An 18,933-nucleotide genomic window follows, 5' to 3' on the forward strand; every position below is an offset into this window, starting at 1 on the left:
GATGAGGTCACTTGCTTTGTTCAGCTAGGAGAAGAGAAGGCTGAGGGGGGAACCTCATGCTGTCTACAACTTCCTCAAGGAGGACAGCACAAGGGACGTGCTGATGTCCTCCCTCTGGTGACCAGTGTTAGAACACATGTAAATGGAATGAAGCTATCAGGGGAAGTTCGGATCTGACATCATGTCCTGGGTTCAGCAGTAGCAGTCATTTTTCTCCTTTGTGGTAGCTGGTGCAGTGCTGTGTTTTGACTTCCAGCCTGGGAACAGTGCTGGTGATACCGATGTTTTCGGTTGTTGCTAAGTGATGTTTACCCTGACCAAGGACTTTGTGAGGTTCATGCTCTGCCAGGGAGGAGGGGAAGCCATAAGGAAGCAGAGACGGGGTGCCTGACCCAGGCTAGCCAAAGAGGTATTCTATACCACAGCACGTCATGCCCGGGGTGGAGGGTAACTGGGAGTTACCCGGAAGGACACGGGCTTCTGGGTCAGACTCTTTTCTTGGCCGGTGGTATCATATTCTCTTCCCTTGTTATTTTCTCTTATCATTGTTGTCGTTGGTGGTAGCGGTGGTGATTTGTGTTGTACATTGGTTGCTGGACTGTTCTTGTCTCAACCCGTGGGAGTTGCACTCTTTCGATCCTCCTCCCTGTTCCTCCGGGAGTGGGGAAGGGGAGAGCCCCTGGGGATGGGGAGGCAGCCTCGACTGCTCGCAGCCTGGCACCACTCACTGGGAGTGAGTGAACAAGCTGTCTGGCTAGGGTTTAAACCACAACACATTAGGAAAAGGTTCTTCACTAAGAGTGTGGTCCATCACTGGAACAGGTTTCCCAGGGGAAGTGGTCACAGCATTAAGCCTGTCACAGTTCAAGGAGCATTTGGATGACATTCTCAGTCATATGATTTAGTTTTAGGTAGTCCTGCTAGAAGCAGGAAGTTGTGCTCTATGATCCTTATGTGTCCCTTACAATTTGAGATATTCTATGATTCTAAGAACCTCAGCAGAAAAATAGCACTGGTGGCTCAGAAAAGTGTCATAAACAATACAATTAAGGTACAAAGGTGTTCAATCTGTTGTGGAAAAGGTCACAGTTTGGAGAAAAAAAAAAAAAGAAAAAAGCACGACATCAGATATTATGCATCTGCTCAATTAATGCTTTGTCCTTAAAATAATAGCTCCTTTACAGAAGACAAGCTATTTAGGAATAAATAACAACACACATATCCTTTGAGAGATGACCTGCCAAGAAATGAATTGAATATATCTCACCTGGGTCAGAGCAAACCCAGGCACAGCTACAGGCTGAGCAGAGAAGAACTTGGGGGTGTTGGTCAATGAGAATATGAACACGAGCCAGCTTCAGTGTGCGCTCGCAGCCCAGAAAGCCAACTGTATCCTGGGCTGCATCAAAAGGAGCGTGACTGTCGTGGTTTAAACCCAGTCAGGCAATTTGTTCACTCACTTCCCCCCAACTTCTTGCCCTCCCCCTGCTCCTGGAGGGACGGAGAGGAGAGTCAAAAAGAATGCAAGTCCCACATGTTGAGATAAGAACAGTTTAGTTACTAAGGTATAACACAAATCACTACTGCTACCACCAATAATAATAATGATAAAGGAAATAACAAGGGAAGAGAATACAACACCTCACCACCAGCCAACCGATAACTCGCCCCCCAGGCCCGACCAAGCACTGACCCATACCTCCTCCAACCCTGCAGTCTCCCAGCCCTTCCGGCTAACTCCCAGTTACATCCTGGGCATGACGTGCTGTGGTATGGAATACCTCTTTGGTCAGTTTGGGTCAGGTGTCCTGTCTCAGTAGCTCTAAAGCTGCTGCGTCCATCTGGTCCATGACGCCAGGCTCCATCTCTTGTAACAGTCTTTCAGAGCAGGAGAGACTGTGTGCAGTGTTCACACTTGTGAATAACCTGGGCAATAGTGTCCATTGCTAAGTTCACCCCTCGATCATAAGTCCATCTCTATGTTGCATCTCTGCTCTGATGGCCTGAAGTGCCATGGGCCCACCAGGCTCAAAATAATTCACTGTCCCCTTCAGCAGTTTCTGCAGCTTGCTGATGGGGACTCCATACAGCTGCCTTCCATCTCCGATGCTTCCAAAGCACTGGAGGGGCCCAGTGGACTAGATACCTGCCCATACTGTCCCACACACCCTGCCACTCCTGGCTGTCCAGCCTTGGGGAGAACCTCTTGGTCCCCCTGCATCATCGTCTAACCCCAGACAAGACCCAAACCTGACTCTGCTTAACTTTTGAGATCAGACAAAATGGTTGTGGGTAGCACACAGTCTGTATGTGTGCCAACATGCTGATCCCCATCACAATCAGCAGGCAGGTCCCAAGGATACCCAAAGGCCATTCAAAACCTTCAGAACTCTCAAATGATGCTGCTGTACTTGTCACTGGGGCTGGTGTAGCTGCTGTGCTTGCCGGCTCTCCCACCACCAGCTTCTCTTTTCCTGAGTCCAGCTCCTCCTCCTCTGCCTTGCTGGGAAATGCTGCGTGGTCTCCTGCATCCTCCTGGGGCTCGGCGGGCAGCTTCCGGGGGATGCTTTCAGCCGTCTCAGGGCTGGGTTCGGCCCTGTTGGCAGATCCTCTGGTGTTGACCAACCAGGTGGCCTTTGGTAAGTGTATATCCCAATGCTTGAAAGTTCCCCCACCCATTGCTCTCAGTGTAGTTTTTAACAGCCTATTGTACCGTTCGATTTTCCCAGAGGCTGGTGCATGGTAGGGGATGTGATATACCCACTCAATGCCATGCTCTTTGGCCCAAATATCTATAAGGTTATTCCGGAAATGAGTCCCATTGTCTGACTCAATTCTCTCTGGGGTGCCGTGTCGCCACAAAATCTGTTTCTCAAGGCCCAGGATAGTGTTCCGGGCAGTGGCACGGGGCACAGCATATGTTTCCAGCCACCCGGTGGTTGCTTCCACCATGGTAAGCACATGGCGCTTGCCTTGGCGGGTTGGTGGCAGTGTGATATAGTCAATCTGCCAGGCCTCCCCATATTTATACTTCAACCATCGTCCTCCATACCAAAGAGGCTTTAACCGCTTGGCTTGTTTAACTGCAGCACATGTTTCACACTCATGAATAACCTGGGCAATAGTGTCCATTGTTAAGTCCACCCCTCGATCACGGGCCCACCTGTATGTTGCATCTCTGCCCTGATGGCCTGAAGTGTCATGGGCCCACCGGGCCAAAAATAATTCACCTTTATGTTGCCAATCTAAGTCCATCTGAGCCACTTCAATCTTAGCCGCTTTATCCACTTGTTGGTTGTTCTGGTGTTCCTCAGTGGCCCGACTCTTGGGTACATGGGCATCTACATGACGTACCTTCACCACCAGGTTCTGCACCCTGGCAGCAATATCTTTCCACAGTGCAGCAGCCCAGATGGGTTTACCTCTGCGTTGCCAGTTGCTCTGCTTCCATTGCTTCAACCACCCCCACAGGGCATTTGTCACCATCCATGAGTCAGTATAGAGATAAAGTACTGGCCACTTTTCTCGTTCAGCAATGTCCAGGGCCAGCTGGATGGCTTTCACCTCGGCAAACTGACTCGATTCACCCTCTCCTTCAGCAGTTTCTGCAACTTGTCGTCCAGGACTCCATACAGCTGCCTTCCATCTCCGATGCTTTCCCACAATATGGCAAGAGCCATCAGTAAACAAGGCATACTGCTTTTCACTTTCTGACAGTTTATTATATGGTGGGGCCTCTTCAGCACGCATCACCTCCTCCTTTGGTGACATTCTGAAATCTTTGCCCTCTGGCCAGTCCATGATGACTTCTAGAATGCCTGGACGACTGAGATTTCCTATTCGGGTTCGTTGTGTAATTAGTGCAGCCCATTTACTCCATGTAGCATCAGTTGCATGATGTGTAGAGGAGACCCTGCCTTTGAACATCCAGCCCAGCATGGGCAGCCGGGGTGCCAGGAGGAGCTGTGCTTCAGTGCCAATCACTTCCGAAGCAGCTCAAACCCCTTCATAGGCTGCCAGTATCTCTTTCTCAGTTGGGGTATAGCTGGCCTCAGATCCTTTGTATCCCCGACTCCAAAAGCCGAGGGGTCGACCTCGAGTCTCCCCTGGAGCTTTCTGCCAGAGGCTCCAGGTAGGACCGTTCTCCCCAGCTGCAGTGTACAGTACATTTTTTACATCTGGCCCGGTCCGGACAGGTCCAAGGGCTACTGCATGAACTCTCTCGCGTTTAATTTGCTCAAAGGCTTGTTGCTGCTCAGGGACCCATTTAAAACCATTCTTCTTCCGGGTCACATGATAGAGAGGGCTTACAATCGAACTGTAATTTGGGATGTGCATTCTCCAGAACCCCACTGCACCCAAGAAAGCTTGTGCTTCTCTTATTAGTTGGTGGAGACATTGTTGTTATCTTGTTGATCACATCTGTGGGGATCTGTCTACGTCCATCTTGCCATTTTATTCCCAAAAATTGAATCTCCTGTGCAGGTCCCTTGACCTTACTCCATTTTATGGCAAAACCGGCTTTCAGCAGGATTTGGATTATTTTCCTCCCTTTCTCAAAGACTTCTTCCGCTGTATCGCCCCACACAATAATATCATCAATGTGTTATCCAACTGGATTTGCAGATACTTTTACATAAAGAAAATCCCTTCAATTCACAGTTCATTACCTTATGCCTCGCACTGGCTACCAGTTGCCTGAAGAAATTTTTTGTAGGGTAAGATGAAATTACTCCTTACGCCCAGCTCCACCACACCAAGGCTTAACATCTGTTTCTAAGCATTCATTTGCCTGGTGCTATGGACCTTACAGTTTGTAGGCCTTTACCAACTAGAAATTAGCAAAAACTTTCTGCCAAAAAAGGTGCTTATTAATGCTTATGTCATGGTTTAAATAGTCGAACTCTAGTTTACTACTTAATAAATCTGGCATTTCACTCACTTCCATTAACCAAGCACTCCATTTCTACCACAGAGTCACAGTGAGCCTAAAGGGAAGCAAAAGCAAATAGCTGAATGCCAGAAGAAACTTGGCACAGTTGCATGCTGTCACTTCATCTCTTCTGTCTGTTCACTGAAAAATTTATGTGCCCATTACTACCTGTGATGATTATAAAGATGTCATTTACCCAGTCTAAAGTGGATGTCAGAATATACATTGTCTTGATGACAGCAATAAAGAAATAAAAAAAAAAAAAAATCACTTCAGGATAAAAGTGTCTAAAATTGCCATGAAATTCCCATTACCTCTGGACTTCTGATAAAAATCACAACCTTAGCAATCAGTACATCTGAACCAGAAGCAAGTGAAGTATTAACTAGGCCACTAGTAAAAGGAAACCGACTCTAAAGTCAACAAGAAATCATCAAGAAAAGAACTGAAGTCTGGATTACACTTACAGATTAACCCCACGCAAGTAGCACAAGATTTGGCCCAGACTTCCTAAAACCATACATTAAATAAATCTGGCAGGAATCATTTAACATTTGTTTTTCTAATACTTATAAATTTGCTTTCACCATTGTATGCTGTATGGCGTGTTACAGTACAATTTTACGAAATTAAACCTTTCTGAGCAGGACCTTAGAGCCACAGAATTACCTTAAATAATGGCATGACGCTAGTTGAACTTACTCCCCTGCCTTTCTTGAGCTGTGATGCTAGTTTTATCCACCTGCAGGCAGTGCTGCAGGACTTAATGCTGCAAGACATGGCTGGCGCATACACTTGTGTTCTCTCTGACCTCTACTGTTTGTTTTTTTCCATGAAAAATATTCCTTTTTTTTGTTTCCATTCTAATGTAAAAATGAAAATTCAAAGTCTCTGGCATTGCCTATAAAAGATACAAACGCATACTACATATATGCAGATACTCCCATGCGTAGCAGTTATTGACTAGTCTCAATAACAAAGATAATTAGTGTTTTTACAGATGTTTCTTGCTAGTCCTATTTTCCCTATTCTTATTACAATATTTTCCTCTAAAAATAGATTTAATCCTTCAGGTTCCTGTTTTCAATATCTGCTTTCAGGGTAATTTTGGTTGTGTACTCACTTATTCCAGTAAAACACAAATTTTGCACCTATTTCCTCGTGGAGCAAAGCCTAGTGAGAACAAAGCACTGGAAGTTCTCATTACAAGAACACTCTCCCCAAAGCTTTACAAATGTGACAGTCCATATATTTCTCTTGACAAAAGGAAAAATAAAGAAAAAGAGACAGTAAATTACTGTAAAACCTCTTCTGAACTTTAAGCTATAATGCAAACACTACATAGGAAAATGCCTTCTTTACCTGAATCTTTCCACCTTTATATCTTACGTTTATATATGACCACACAGATGCCACAATAAAAATGACAATTTCAGTGTAAACACAAAGGTGAAAATCCACAAAAGATTTCTGAGAAGCTGTTCTTAGCTGTTATATATTACTCATAAGTGTATTGTACTTCACGTTTTCGTATGATACTGAGAACAGTTAACACTGGCAAAACTGTATGCTCTTGCAGGTAGCAAAAAGGGCTTTTTGTGTTCCTTGTCTGCCAGCAACATTACAACTGAACTACACTGCCTGCTGGATCATCATATGCCAGCTTTTCCTGTAGAAAACAACTGTAGGAAGCAAAATGTGAAACAGACAGACAACTCTAATATGAAGCATTAGATATTAAGTACACACTCACACATATATGCAGCTACTAATGGTTCTTCATCAATTGGATTGCAAGCTCAAGATGCACAAAACACAGAATATATTACCGTTTATTTCTTGTACTGCCAGAATGTAGCATATTGATTAAATAACACTTCTTCAATTTTATCATTATAAAACCAGAAAAGATCATACAAATTTATAACTTCTACATTTATAGCAATCCAATTAAATAAAGAACTGTTCTTCCCATTTTACAGAAGGACACTGGGCAGAGGACAGACTGAGAATGCTGTTAATTATAAAATCAAGTTTATGGTTGAGATGTGAACGAAATGCGTTAGTCTAATCTTACTTCAAGCACATACTACTTTTAGGAGGCACAAACTGAGAAATAACAAGATCAGCATTGCAATTCTGATGAATTACACATGGGTAACTTGAGAACATTTTGTGATGATCCGCTACAAAGTTCAATTGATAACTTTAACCCACTTGTCAGACTCTCACACCCTCATCCAGTTTGCCTCCACCAGTTGAGCAGAAGTTATCAATGGGCACCATTGACATCACACTAGCCAGCAGGAAGTCAATAATTTGATCTTATATGTTTAAAATACGGGCAGATTTTGACTGTTTTATTCTCCTACCTCATCCTTCATACACTGCCTCTCTTTTCCAAACCTCATCCTACAGGCAGGCATGCGCATATGGCTCCCAGACTGCTCCCAGCTCCAGGGCTTTCAAGATGGTGGAAAATGTCTCTTACTCTTTAGGTAACGCAGCGCATTTCTCATCTCAGTTAAGGACTCTGGTCTCAGCTCTAGGCCTGGTTAAGTCCTATACATTCACAAGCAGTAGGAAATTCAAGACAAATCAGAAAACCCCAGAACCAAGTCAAGATTCTTGAAGTCTAAGTGACTGTATTGTCTGACTTCTAAAGGTGCACCCTTCTAAAGCACTTGACTGGGGGTAGGGGTGCTGTTAAACAAGTCAGTAGACAGGTGACATAACTTAGGCTCTGTCTGGGTAGAAGTTATTTATCAGAATATGAAGGCTATGTGCTGTAGACACTGTTCTTTTGCCCTCTCTTTTCTCCCCAAAGTGAAGAGACAAAGAGATTTAGGTTGCTGTTCTCAGAGGTTTGTATAAGATCTGGGAAAACAAACTTTCTGTACATAAATGACAAGCCATTAGATACACAATCCTTATCCAGTCAGACAAGAAATCTTAGAAAAGCCTTAAGGGCTTTTGGAAACAACAGCCATTGCACCATAGCTTGTGAAAAACAGTACTACTACATTGAAAGAGAACCATGTATAGAAATGCTTTTATTGAGATTTTTTTTTTTTATTACGTAATTCATCTTTGCAAAGTAGTAAGACAATATCTGCTGATACAAGTACTTCTGAATAAATCCCCATTTTTCATATTCCAACTCCATGCTGACTGACCTAAATGCAGTATTCAGAATCTGTATTGATGCACATTTCTTAGGCATTTCATACCCCCTCTTCTTACAGTATCCTCCTGCAGGAAATGTATCTACTCTTCTTGGCAATATGCTGAGACAGCTGTAATGACAGCAACAGGACTTATACCATCATTGCACATAATGGCTATTTCTAAATGTTGACATTCTGCTTGCATTTAAATAGACAGAAAAAAAAACCAAAACCCTCATGCTTAAAGTACTTTCTTTAAGCTGCCATTTAGCCATCATTCTGATACACCAGGAGAGGACTGAGGTAGACACATAGAACACTGTCTTATTTATAAAATCAAGTATACTGAGTATAAAATTTCTTTTTTAAAAATTTCCTCAGGGAAACAGAATTGGCAACATGGGTGTGAAAATGTTAACCTGGCTTAAGAGTACGTCCTGGGACAGACATTTCATCCAGAACTGCCCTGGGACTTTTACCAGGAGGCTTTCTACCAGTCAAACCTGAAAGGAAAGCTTTGCACTTAAACCGAGTTTGAAAGTTTTCTATTTCCTTTTAAATATAACGACTAGCTCAAAATCCACGATTTTCTGAAGAGCAGATATCAGATCCACAACGATCAGAAAAGTTGAGACTTCAGAAAAGGCTAAAACCTTTCCAATGTACCTTTACTAAGTCTCACTCTGCAGCACAGCTGACACCTGTCCCTCCCAAGTACGTGACGCTCTGTTTCGCATCCTGTTCCTATGACCAGCCCACATGGCTCAACAGTCTTTTCTGGCCTGCAGCCAGAGTTAGACTGCCAATATGCACCATGTACTATAAAGCTTGAAAGAAAATGTAGTCCTTGATATAAATACCCAGAAAACAAACCAAATTCACAGCACCAGCAACAATGGAAAATTCAGTATTTGTGGAATGAGCTTAAAAATATCACCATTTAGGGCAAAACAAATCAATTTGCATCAAGATACCTTCTTCTTCATATTCCACTGAAAAATTTTGTATTCTATATTAAAGTTTCTATAAGAAAAGGGCTAGAAAGATAAGATTCAGTAACCTACCTACAAGTAAAAAAAAAAACACCAAAAAAACCACAAAAAAAAAACAAAACACCAAAACCAACCAACCAAAAAAAAACAAACAAACCCCGAAGAAAACCAACCCCCCCCCAAAAATGAAACAAACTAAAATAACCATAGAAGGCAACATTGTATAAAACACCTAACACAAGGAACACAATTTCTCCAGAATTCTCCTTGCCATGCAACCTAGCTCCTTCTGAGTTTATGGAGAGTAGCTGCAGCTGGAGGGATGTCCAGCTCTCAGTAAGCAGCATCCTCAGTCCACGGAGCCAGGCAGAGAATACAGAGTCTTCCAACCATACCCAAACATAATTTGAGAACACCTGATACTACACTAACGAAGGATTTACCATTTCACTAATCCACAACGTTCTTATGTCATGTCTGAAAGATTGTATAAAGCTATCAAAAAGATTAATTCATCCATCAGTAAAGAGGTTTAACCTTTAAGGAGTAAGCAATCCTGGGTGTTTTTTTTTTTTTGCATAACAAACAACAGAGCATAATTCTGACTCTACAAGTCTAAAAGAGATGAATGGCATTTTCTAAATGAGAATGACTTCCCTGTTGTTCAGGAGAATCAATCTGCCTATGTAAGCTTCAGATTACCTTCAGGTATATGTCAAACTGCAACACCCACCTGACATTTGGGATAAACACCAAAAAGGTAGCGAGCACTCCTACTCAGACATGCAGCTATCATGAATACTCATGGAGACAGATCCCGTGCCAGTCAAAACCCTATAAACCGCAGCCAAGTAGGCAGAAGACATAATTATCAGAAGTTTTCAACCACAGAGCTTGAATCCTCTGGGGTTAGATCATCCTATTTGAGCTTTCACCTGCACAGAAAAAATTTACAGGCATGTGCATCCCAATAACGCTCTCATTTTTTTCACAGAACTCGATTAAAGCAATAAAAATGCATTTGCTGCTGAGAAGGGTAATGAGCATTAAGGAACTTTAGTTTACTCCCACTCAGAAAGACAATGTGGCAAAACTTGGCACAATGCCAAAATTAAAAAAAAAAAGGCCATACTGGAGCTGTCTAGAGGGGTTGGCCAATTCATTGCCTCTGATGGGATCAAAAGTACAAGCCAAGGGAGTGGAATAACAAAAGAGAAAACACACATATCCTTGACTCTTTCTCCACGCTCAAGCATTTTCAGATTAGACAGGTGTAAAACCATATTCAGTTCAGTTGCTCAGTAAGGCTTTGCAATGGGTTTATACTCTAAAAACACATCTGCTCCTCCCTTTAGCCTGTGTGAACTTCCAGCACTCACGGTGTCCCCTGGAAGTGTGTCCCAGAGCTCAAACACCAGTGGGGTGAAAGGCCACCTCTCCTGTTTGCATTGAGCCCTGGCTCCAGCAAGCTGGCTCCTACACTCAAAGCAGTAGTGAACAACTGATTCCCCATCTACCCTCTTTACAACACCACCTTTTTAATTGATTGATTGATAAATATTGAATGGATATTTTTTTGGAACTATCTGCTGCAAGTCCAAACTCTTGCTCCCAAATGGTAACAATGAGCTCAGAGATGAAGCTGTAATTATTCCTCCATGTGCATCTTTTGCCAATTATTTATACTGAATTTCATTTGGCATTTTAATGGCAATCACTCTCTCAGGGTCTTTTGCAAATCTTCCTTGTCAGCTCTTATCTTTAGTACACCTTAAACAACTTACTAGCATCTCTAAATGTTCTCATCTCCTGAGTATGCCTATTTTCCAGATCATTCATGAATATAATGAACATCAGAGATCCTGATGGTGACCTGGTGAGGAACTCCTTCCCTCATGAGGACTGATTCTAGACTTCTAATCCCTGTTTCTTACTTTCTAATCAATTATTTGTCCATCTAAGGATTTCTTTGCTAAAGTCCCAGCTGCCTAACTTCCTTGAAACACATCAGTGAGAAATTTGGCCAAAAGCTATCGATGCATAATCCTTCTCAAAAATCCCCATTGTTTGATGCCCAATAAACCATGTGAAACAAGAGAATCCATACTAAAGTTACAGTGGCTTTAACTGGGACATATATACCAGATACTTGTATCATCATGAGATGTGGTAAAGCTTTATCACTATGGTCTACAAAAGCAAAAAAAAAAAAACAAACCAAACAATAGTGCCTTTAAGTCTCTGAATCTCCTGCAGCAAGATTTTCATACAAAAATACTCATTTATCTTAAATCAGAGAAGGGGTTGTTATTGTTTCCTTAAGAAGTTTGCTGCTGGATATCCTCACAGAATGCTTTGATGCATCCAAGAGACACCATATACAGTTGAAAGCTTAGAGGTACAATTAGTTTCACAGATTGAAAAAAATGATACCCTATGAACTAAGGGCAGGTTATTGTTGAGTGATTTTTAGAAAGTATTTATTAATAGTGAAAATCAGATTTGAAGGCAGGCATAAAATTTAAATTATTTTCAACCTGTGAGATGCATGTTTCTAGAATTACTTGAATCATACATGAATAAACAGAATCTCTAGATATTTATAGTCTATGCAAATATGCAGCACAAATGAAAACAGATATACTCATAGGTATATATATGTATGTAAAGAGAAAAGACTATGTGCACGTGATTACACTAAAGAATGCAACAGTTAATTAACACCAAATCTCAGATTACCTTCAGGTGAAAAAGCATACTTGGACTAAACAGTTTATTGCACAGTGGTAATAGCTTCCTACATAGTATTGGCTTATGTCACTACCTATTCAATCACAAACTGATTTCTTAATTACCTAATCTCTTGAGATGGTTTCAGGTCTGAATTTTAACTTCTATCTCCTGCATAATAACCATTGTCATTCAAATGAGAACCAGGGAATTTCTTATGATATGTCAGGGCACAGTGAGCACAATTACCTTCAGTTAATACACAACCGGTATCTTTCCACAACAGGTTTCTTGTGCTAAATACAACTACTCTTCTGTCAGCAAAAATGGGTAAAAAAACCTCCCCATAAAGCAAGAGTATTATTGCAAGATAACAGAATCAACAATGGTTCTTGATAATTCAGTTGTCATACAGGATACTGGAAAACTTCAGAGCTATTGGCATCTAATCTCTTCCTATGCAGTATGAAATGCTGAATCCATTATTTAAACACTACAGCTGATTAAATAAAGCAGGATTTTTTACTATTCCCTTCTGCTACTGATTATTTTACATATGCAAAGCAGCATATTCAAACCAACTCATTCACATGTGCATATTTTTCTCAAGTCAGAAAGACCTACTTTTCTTTCTTGTACAACTCAAGAAGAGCCTGTGGACTTAAACTAGAAATGGAAAGACTGAGTTACTGTGATTCTGTGACTCAGTCAAAATCTGACCATTTCAGGCTGGACATAAGTTGATAATATTCATCTGCCTGAAAGAGAAAACAATCCTTGACATACCTTGAAATTTCTATCAGGTTTTTTAATGCCACTTTATCTGGTTATACCTGACTCCCTACATGATACAGCAAGTTTCCTTAAAGAAAAGATGAAACAGCTTATTCTGAATAGACAAAAGAAAAATTACAAAACAAATCCCATCCCCTAAAGTGAGTTCATTAAATGTTCTCTTTCTAAATGCAGCACATTAGAAACAATGTACAGCATTTTGCTGATCCTATGACTTTGGGTTGGGTGACACCGGCCACCTGCTCCTTCACCACCCCTCCTTTTTCCTGAAAGATGTTTTTATTACATTCTGATATTGTCCAAGCAAGCCATAAATGAAGACCACTAAATAAATTTGCTTGATAAATTTACACAAGGTTTGAAAGTTTAATGTAACTGCCAAAAGATTTTTGGAGTGCTGGGAGAATTAATCTTACTATTCATTACATTTATTGATTCAAATAAAGCTTCCGGACGTCAGCATAGGTGCCACTGCTAAGAAATAAGAAGTTTCCAGGAAACCTGTACGTAATTCTAAAGTGACTGCCAGCTTGGGGATGGGAATACGGAAGGAGAGTGCAATCTATATACCAATAAATGCAGTACTAATACGTTATCATCCACTACTTGGGATGGTTTCACTAAGATGTGTTTCTATAACCAACTGAAGATGAAACTACATCTTCAAGCCTGTAAAAGAGACAGTACTCATAACAGATTTTTCTCTTTAAAGATTTTTTTGAATAAAATTAGGGATGAAAGAAACAATAAGGGAGCTTCCATATCCAAAGGCTGGGTTTTATTGTTTTTTTTTTTTAAATTAGAAGTTGAAACTGGTGGAAGGTAAAGCTGAACAGCTATCTCCAGCCATTAGATCATTCTGTGCTAAATAAGTAGGAAGAGTCTAGTTTTGGTGCTACTTCTGCTCTCAAGTATAAGTGATGGCTTTTGATGATGGAAGAAAACAGTGAATGTGAGTTTTATAATTCATGTGCTACACTTGGTAGAGCAGACCTGAGATTAAATGAGGATCTCAGAAAAATAATGCAGTAATTTTATGCAAGATAACCATTAAAATATCCACATTATAATGAGTACCATCTGACTGCAGAAATAGACTCTGGTTCAGCTGCAGAGAGAAGTACTTCCTGGGACATAAATTTTATGGAAGTGTTATGTGATGACAAAACCAGAACTCTCAGCATAAAAAGTGGAGTCTGCTCCACACTAAACAAGTTGCTACATATAAGTGAGTAACTGGAATTTTTTGCCCCCATAGCTTATCACTGCAGTCAGGGAGTGAGAGAAGAAAAGGGAGAGTGAGTGAGAAAGTTCTTACAGTACCTACAAAGTTTGTTGCAACTCTCAGTTTCTTAAGTATGATTTTTATTTGCACTAGTGTGCTAATAAATAAGAGCAATACCAACAACAGATCTACAGAAAGACCTGTTTGGAATACCCGTAATGCAACCTAGAAGTCTGGGCACTAAAAATATCACAAAAAAAGGAACAAAACTTAACAGATTCAAAGATTCACCTGTACATCCTGAAAGGAATACCCAGAAGGAAAAAAAGAAAACCATCAGAGAGACTTCATACAGATATGGACTTGCCATGACATATTAGCCTATTTTATTGGGGAAAAATCTTATATTGAAGAAAAATTAAATGTAGGTATCAATCATAATCAAAAAAGAAACAGAGGCAAAACAGAATGACCTTCACTCAAAATCCATCTTGGACTTAGATTCTTGGAGTTTGTTGTTAAACCTTCTTTCAGTTATATTCCTCCATTCGTTGGAAACATACTACATCCACAAACCCCTTTGTTTTTCTCTAGTGCACATAATTCAACAACATTTACATTTTCACCCACAAAGAAACATCATCAAGGCTTGCAAATTGTTTCTTTTTAAATGAACCTAAGCAAGTCCTGAGAACCCTCAGCTTTCTGCAACACGCACAGGCAGACTTCATCTTGCTTGCACTGCTGTAACTTGATCAGAAAATGACAACCCAAGAGAGAGTACCTAACACAGCACAATCCCCAACCCCAGCAGCACACCTGCAGGCCAAAACACTTCAGCGCTTGTGCCACTTTGTATTTCCACAGAAATAAAGAGCAACACGTGTCCTAGACTTGAGGTGTTCCTCTCTCAGAAAGTCCAAAAATTAAATCTAAAACCAGATTCGCCATATACACAGGGGTTTTTTTGATTGTGATTTGTTTTGGGGTTTTCTGGTTGGTTTGTTTTGTTTTGTTTTTCCCTCCATTCTTAAGCTATGGATGGAAACTGGACAACATTTAAATACAGAAATGTTCAACTCAGACTGAAAACATAACTGGCTGAAATGACTTAAAATTCACATAAATTCTCTTGCATAACTTGTTAGGCAGTTGGGGTGACAAACCAGGGGTTTTGTGTTGGTGGTTGTGTTTTGGTTGAGTTTTTTCATTGGATCAAGGAGGAGAAAGTAACCTCAAATGGTGAAAGCAAGAGATTGAAAAAACAAAAAAGGCACAGAACAAAAACCAGATTGCCACCCTTAGAATATCCACACAGTAATGACAGGAAATAACCGATAAAGATCTTTAACTTATGCAAAACCATGCAGCTGGTAAGATAGTATTTCTAGAACCTTTTCTCTTTGCTCTCAGATGACAGCTATGGACCAAGATCATCTCTCACAATAAAATATCTAAGTCTTCTTGGTATTGGTCATGCTGCTCACAAATGTATTTTCTGGAAGTTGAGCACGTGTGAAGACTCAAGCATTTCCCTGACACCCTGGTTTTGATTATCTGAACAGATGTGCTATTTATTACCTACAAATAAAGACAGGAGAGTACTATCCATTCACTAATGAACAGAGCAACTGGTGAGAAAAATACTTCCCATAAAAATTAGATTTTATTTTATACCTGACAGTAGCGTACAATCCAATCCAGTGGAACAATTGAGAATTTTTTTTCTACCTTTAAGAAGCAAATACATAGAACAAAAGCTCATGCAAATGGCCTTTTCTGTGTCTCTTCTGTGTCATCACTTGACTTTGCAAATTAATGCTATTTTGAGACATGCTGCTAAAACAGTTGCATAAAAAGTAGTTTAAACTTTCTAACTAGGTCAATTCTAACCCTGTTTCCTCCACAAAAATAATTTACTGCCTAGATAATACCCAGAATATTAACCTATAGGACAACAGGATCAACTTGTTAAATTTTCTATACAAGCTTTCATTAGTTCATGATGCCAAGAAGGTGTTGCTGCTCTACTCCTGCCACAAATCAGAGTTTACTACTGACAGATTGTTGACTACCCCTTGTAAAAGAAAGCTCAAGTACAGTCACAAAAACATATGCGGTATTTTTCTTGCCTATAAGCTAGACCTTACAGGTTCATGGAACAAACCTTGATAGAAGGAATATCAACCAAGAGACGCGTGCTAAAAGATCACCTATTAAATAGAAGGGGGAAGTTGGAGCCAGAAAAACAAAACCCAACAGAAAACCAACAAAAAAATCACAAAACCTATTATCACCAAAACATCTTTGTGTTGTCATTTGTGTATATTTAGATATCCGACAGAGAATCAATAGCATGAAGGCTAATTAATCAGGTTGACTGACAAGGGAAATAGTTGCAAATATAGTCACTTTATGCACTGGAATTAATTGCATTAAATTTTAGATGATACTACAAATAAAGCTCAGGTTGTACTCCTGATACTATCCAGAACACCAACTGTAAATCTTTTATAACATTTAATAACCCATATTCCCCAACAGAGCAGCATTAGGAGCCTTTCTGGCAACCACCCGAAGAGCAAACACTTAAACATCACACTCAGAAAATTAGTTAACATGAAACCCCTACCTTTTGTCAGTGGTTCCAGAAAATAGCTATTTCACCAGTGAAATTCAGAATCAGGTCAACATTTCAGAATGGTGCCATTCCTAGCACTTTGTCTCTACCTCTCCCCTCCAACGTGCTGTGCCTTCCACCATCAGATAATTCCCATTTAAAACATAGCAAGAGGAACACTGTGTCTAAAGCATTTAAGACAATTCACACTGTTTTCCTCATGTTTTCCTCATTTCTATCCTTGCTGTGGCTTTTCTCCTCACCTATAATTGCCAGCTATAATCTTACACACCACAATTTAAACCGGATAAACAATACTTTCCTATCAGATCCAAACAGAGAAGAAAAGGCTAGAAGGGAATACTACTTTAATCAGTTTGGACATCACCTGCAAACCATAGTAAAGAATGTCCTAGCTAGAACAATGGTGGTATTTGCTGAAATCTGTATAATCTTGATTTAAAAGCATCAAGTAATTATCTCATCTTCAAGCTGTTTTTCAAATACTTCCTTCTTCCTATCTGTTTCTATTCTGTATTTGTCTGACTTCAGCCTCCTGCTGAGGATCTTGTCATGATCCTTTCTGTCACTTCAGGCTGCCTCCAATTATCAAGCATCTTATTCAGTCTCTGCACCTCCCCAGTTCTCTTCACTAAGCTGTCAGGCAAGAGTCATCTCCTTGGAAACTTATGTTCCAAAGACATTCAATCACTATAACTGCCCCAAAACCACATTCTAAGTGACTAAACTGAAGAAAATTAACACACGTGCTTCTTCATATAACTTTCATAGAATGTACACTAAAGACAACTGTCTTCCTTGAATCAAACAGATAAATCAAAAACGACATAAAAAACCCACAGGAAATCTCACCTTTCAATCCTGGGTGGACATGGCCTCCAGTAAAAACTCCAGATGAATATACTATATCCCTTCTGCTTCTCTGAGCAATCTTATTCCACAGCTTCTTTGGTTCTGGCTTGCTAGCTGGACCTTCTTCTACATATGTGCAGAAGAACCCAATGCATATCCATTACAGCTTTTACTCCCTCTCCACAGTATTCACTGTGTTACTTTTAGTTCTGAAGTCAGTAAGAAGACATGCGTCAGCTCTGTGAAAGAGAAAGTCAAAATAAGCCAGGGTACATGGACACAGAACAGGATGGTCAGCTTCATAGATCCTGATCGCGCTGCCAGGGTGACAATAAAACATCGAAAGCTGAAATGATCAGAAGAGTAGCTTGAAGAAATACGACAATCCATAAATTCAGGTCACTACTGAAAAAGTGTTTCAAAAGCATGAAAGCCATCAGAAAAGAGAATAATATTCAAAGAGAAATCAAGATCACGTACCAGATACGCAATTAAGTTGGTTACAGAAGAGATGCCCAGTGCAGAACTTGTTAGCCTGAGCCATTCCAAGGCAAGTACCTTGTAAAACGCTCATTAAAGGTCAAATGAAGGAATTCACCCCTATTCTCCCCCAACCATGTCTTTTTTAGACATTTTAAACTAGCAGCAAGCCATTATGAAAATCCTTGCAAATCTTCTAGAAAAAGAGTTCTGCTTAGTGCACTGTTCTTCAGGCGTGGGGGAAAAAAAAAAAAAAGGCAAAACCAAACCAAAACTAAACTCTTACTAGTTTTCATTAACTAAAAACTTAAAACCACGTGGTTTATCAGTAAATCCCAACTGATACTTAAACAGACGTGGTTTATCAGTAAATCCCAACTGATACTTAAACAGATGTCCAACATCAGGATATAGAAAACGTGAAAGGAACGTTTCTTGTACATTCTCATCAGAACAGAATGCACTGTAAATAAAGATAATTCTGGGGAGGCATTTCAAAAAATACTAAAGAAAACAGAAAATGCGAGACTTGTTCTGTTTCAATATTACTCTTTTTAATGAAGCTGGTAATAAAAATATGAAAATTAGTTAAAATGTCTTAAAAATATTTAAAAAAATGGATCTTGAAATAGTAATGAGTTAATCCAGGAAAAACTAAGCGAAATGTACCTTAACACATTTTTAACATCCAATTAATGCACAGCTGACAATTTCTACGGAGCCACAGTTCTTCACGCACATACCACAGGCAGATGGCACAGCAGTGCACATCTGAAGTCTTACCAGACAAACAGGTAAACTTTAGGCACACTTCAAAACCACCAGAAGTGATTACAGAAAAGTTGAGGATGAATTAACATAGACTCAGTCTGTCAAGTGAGGCCAATGACATTTACACATTGTCTTCTTCGCCTGCAGACCATATGGAGCATGCTGAACCAACAGTTACCACAACTTGCAATTTCTTTTATATAACACTATGACCTGAGGGCTATTTCTTTCCATATCAGGGCACTACCACATTGGGCACAGCTCAGACAGAAAGCAGCAGCCCCCAGGACAAGGGGGAATGGCTTTAAGCTGACAGAGGGGAGATTTAGATTAGGCACTAGGAAAAA

The 18,933-nt window shown here is 40.3% G+C and overlaps 1 long non-coding RNA gene across 2 annotated transcripts in view; it reads right to left on the bottom strand.

The window, feature by feature from the left end:
• LOC133264762 (uncharacterized) overlaps nt 1-17,556 on the bottom strand; it is a 233,722-nt gene extending 216,166 nt beyond the window's left edge. For both annotated transcript variants that reach the window (XR_009741768.1, XR_009741770.1), the window contains exon 1: nt 17,336-17,556. This is a non-coding gene — a long non-coding RNA (uncharacterized LOC133264762). The remainder of the gene's footprint in view (nt 1-17,335) is intronic.
• Between the last annotated feature and the right edge of the window lie 1,377 nt (nt 17,557-18,933).

Source organism: Pezoporus flaviventris, unplaced genomic scaffold (assembly GCF_033815535.1).
Source record: "Pezoporus flaviventris isolate CSIRO_AGI_PZ_B2104156 unplaced genomic scaffold, CSIRO_AGI_Pfla_v1 ptg000001l, whole genome shotgun sequence".
NCBI lineage: Eukaryota > Metazoa > Chordata > Aves > Psittaciformes > Psittacidae > Pezoporus > Pezoporus flaviventris.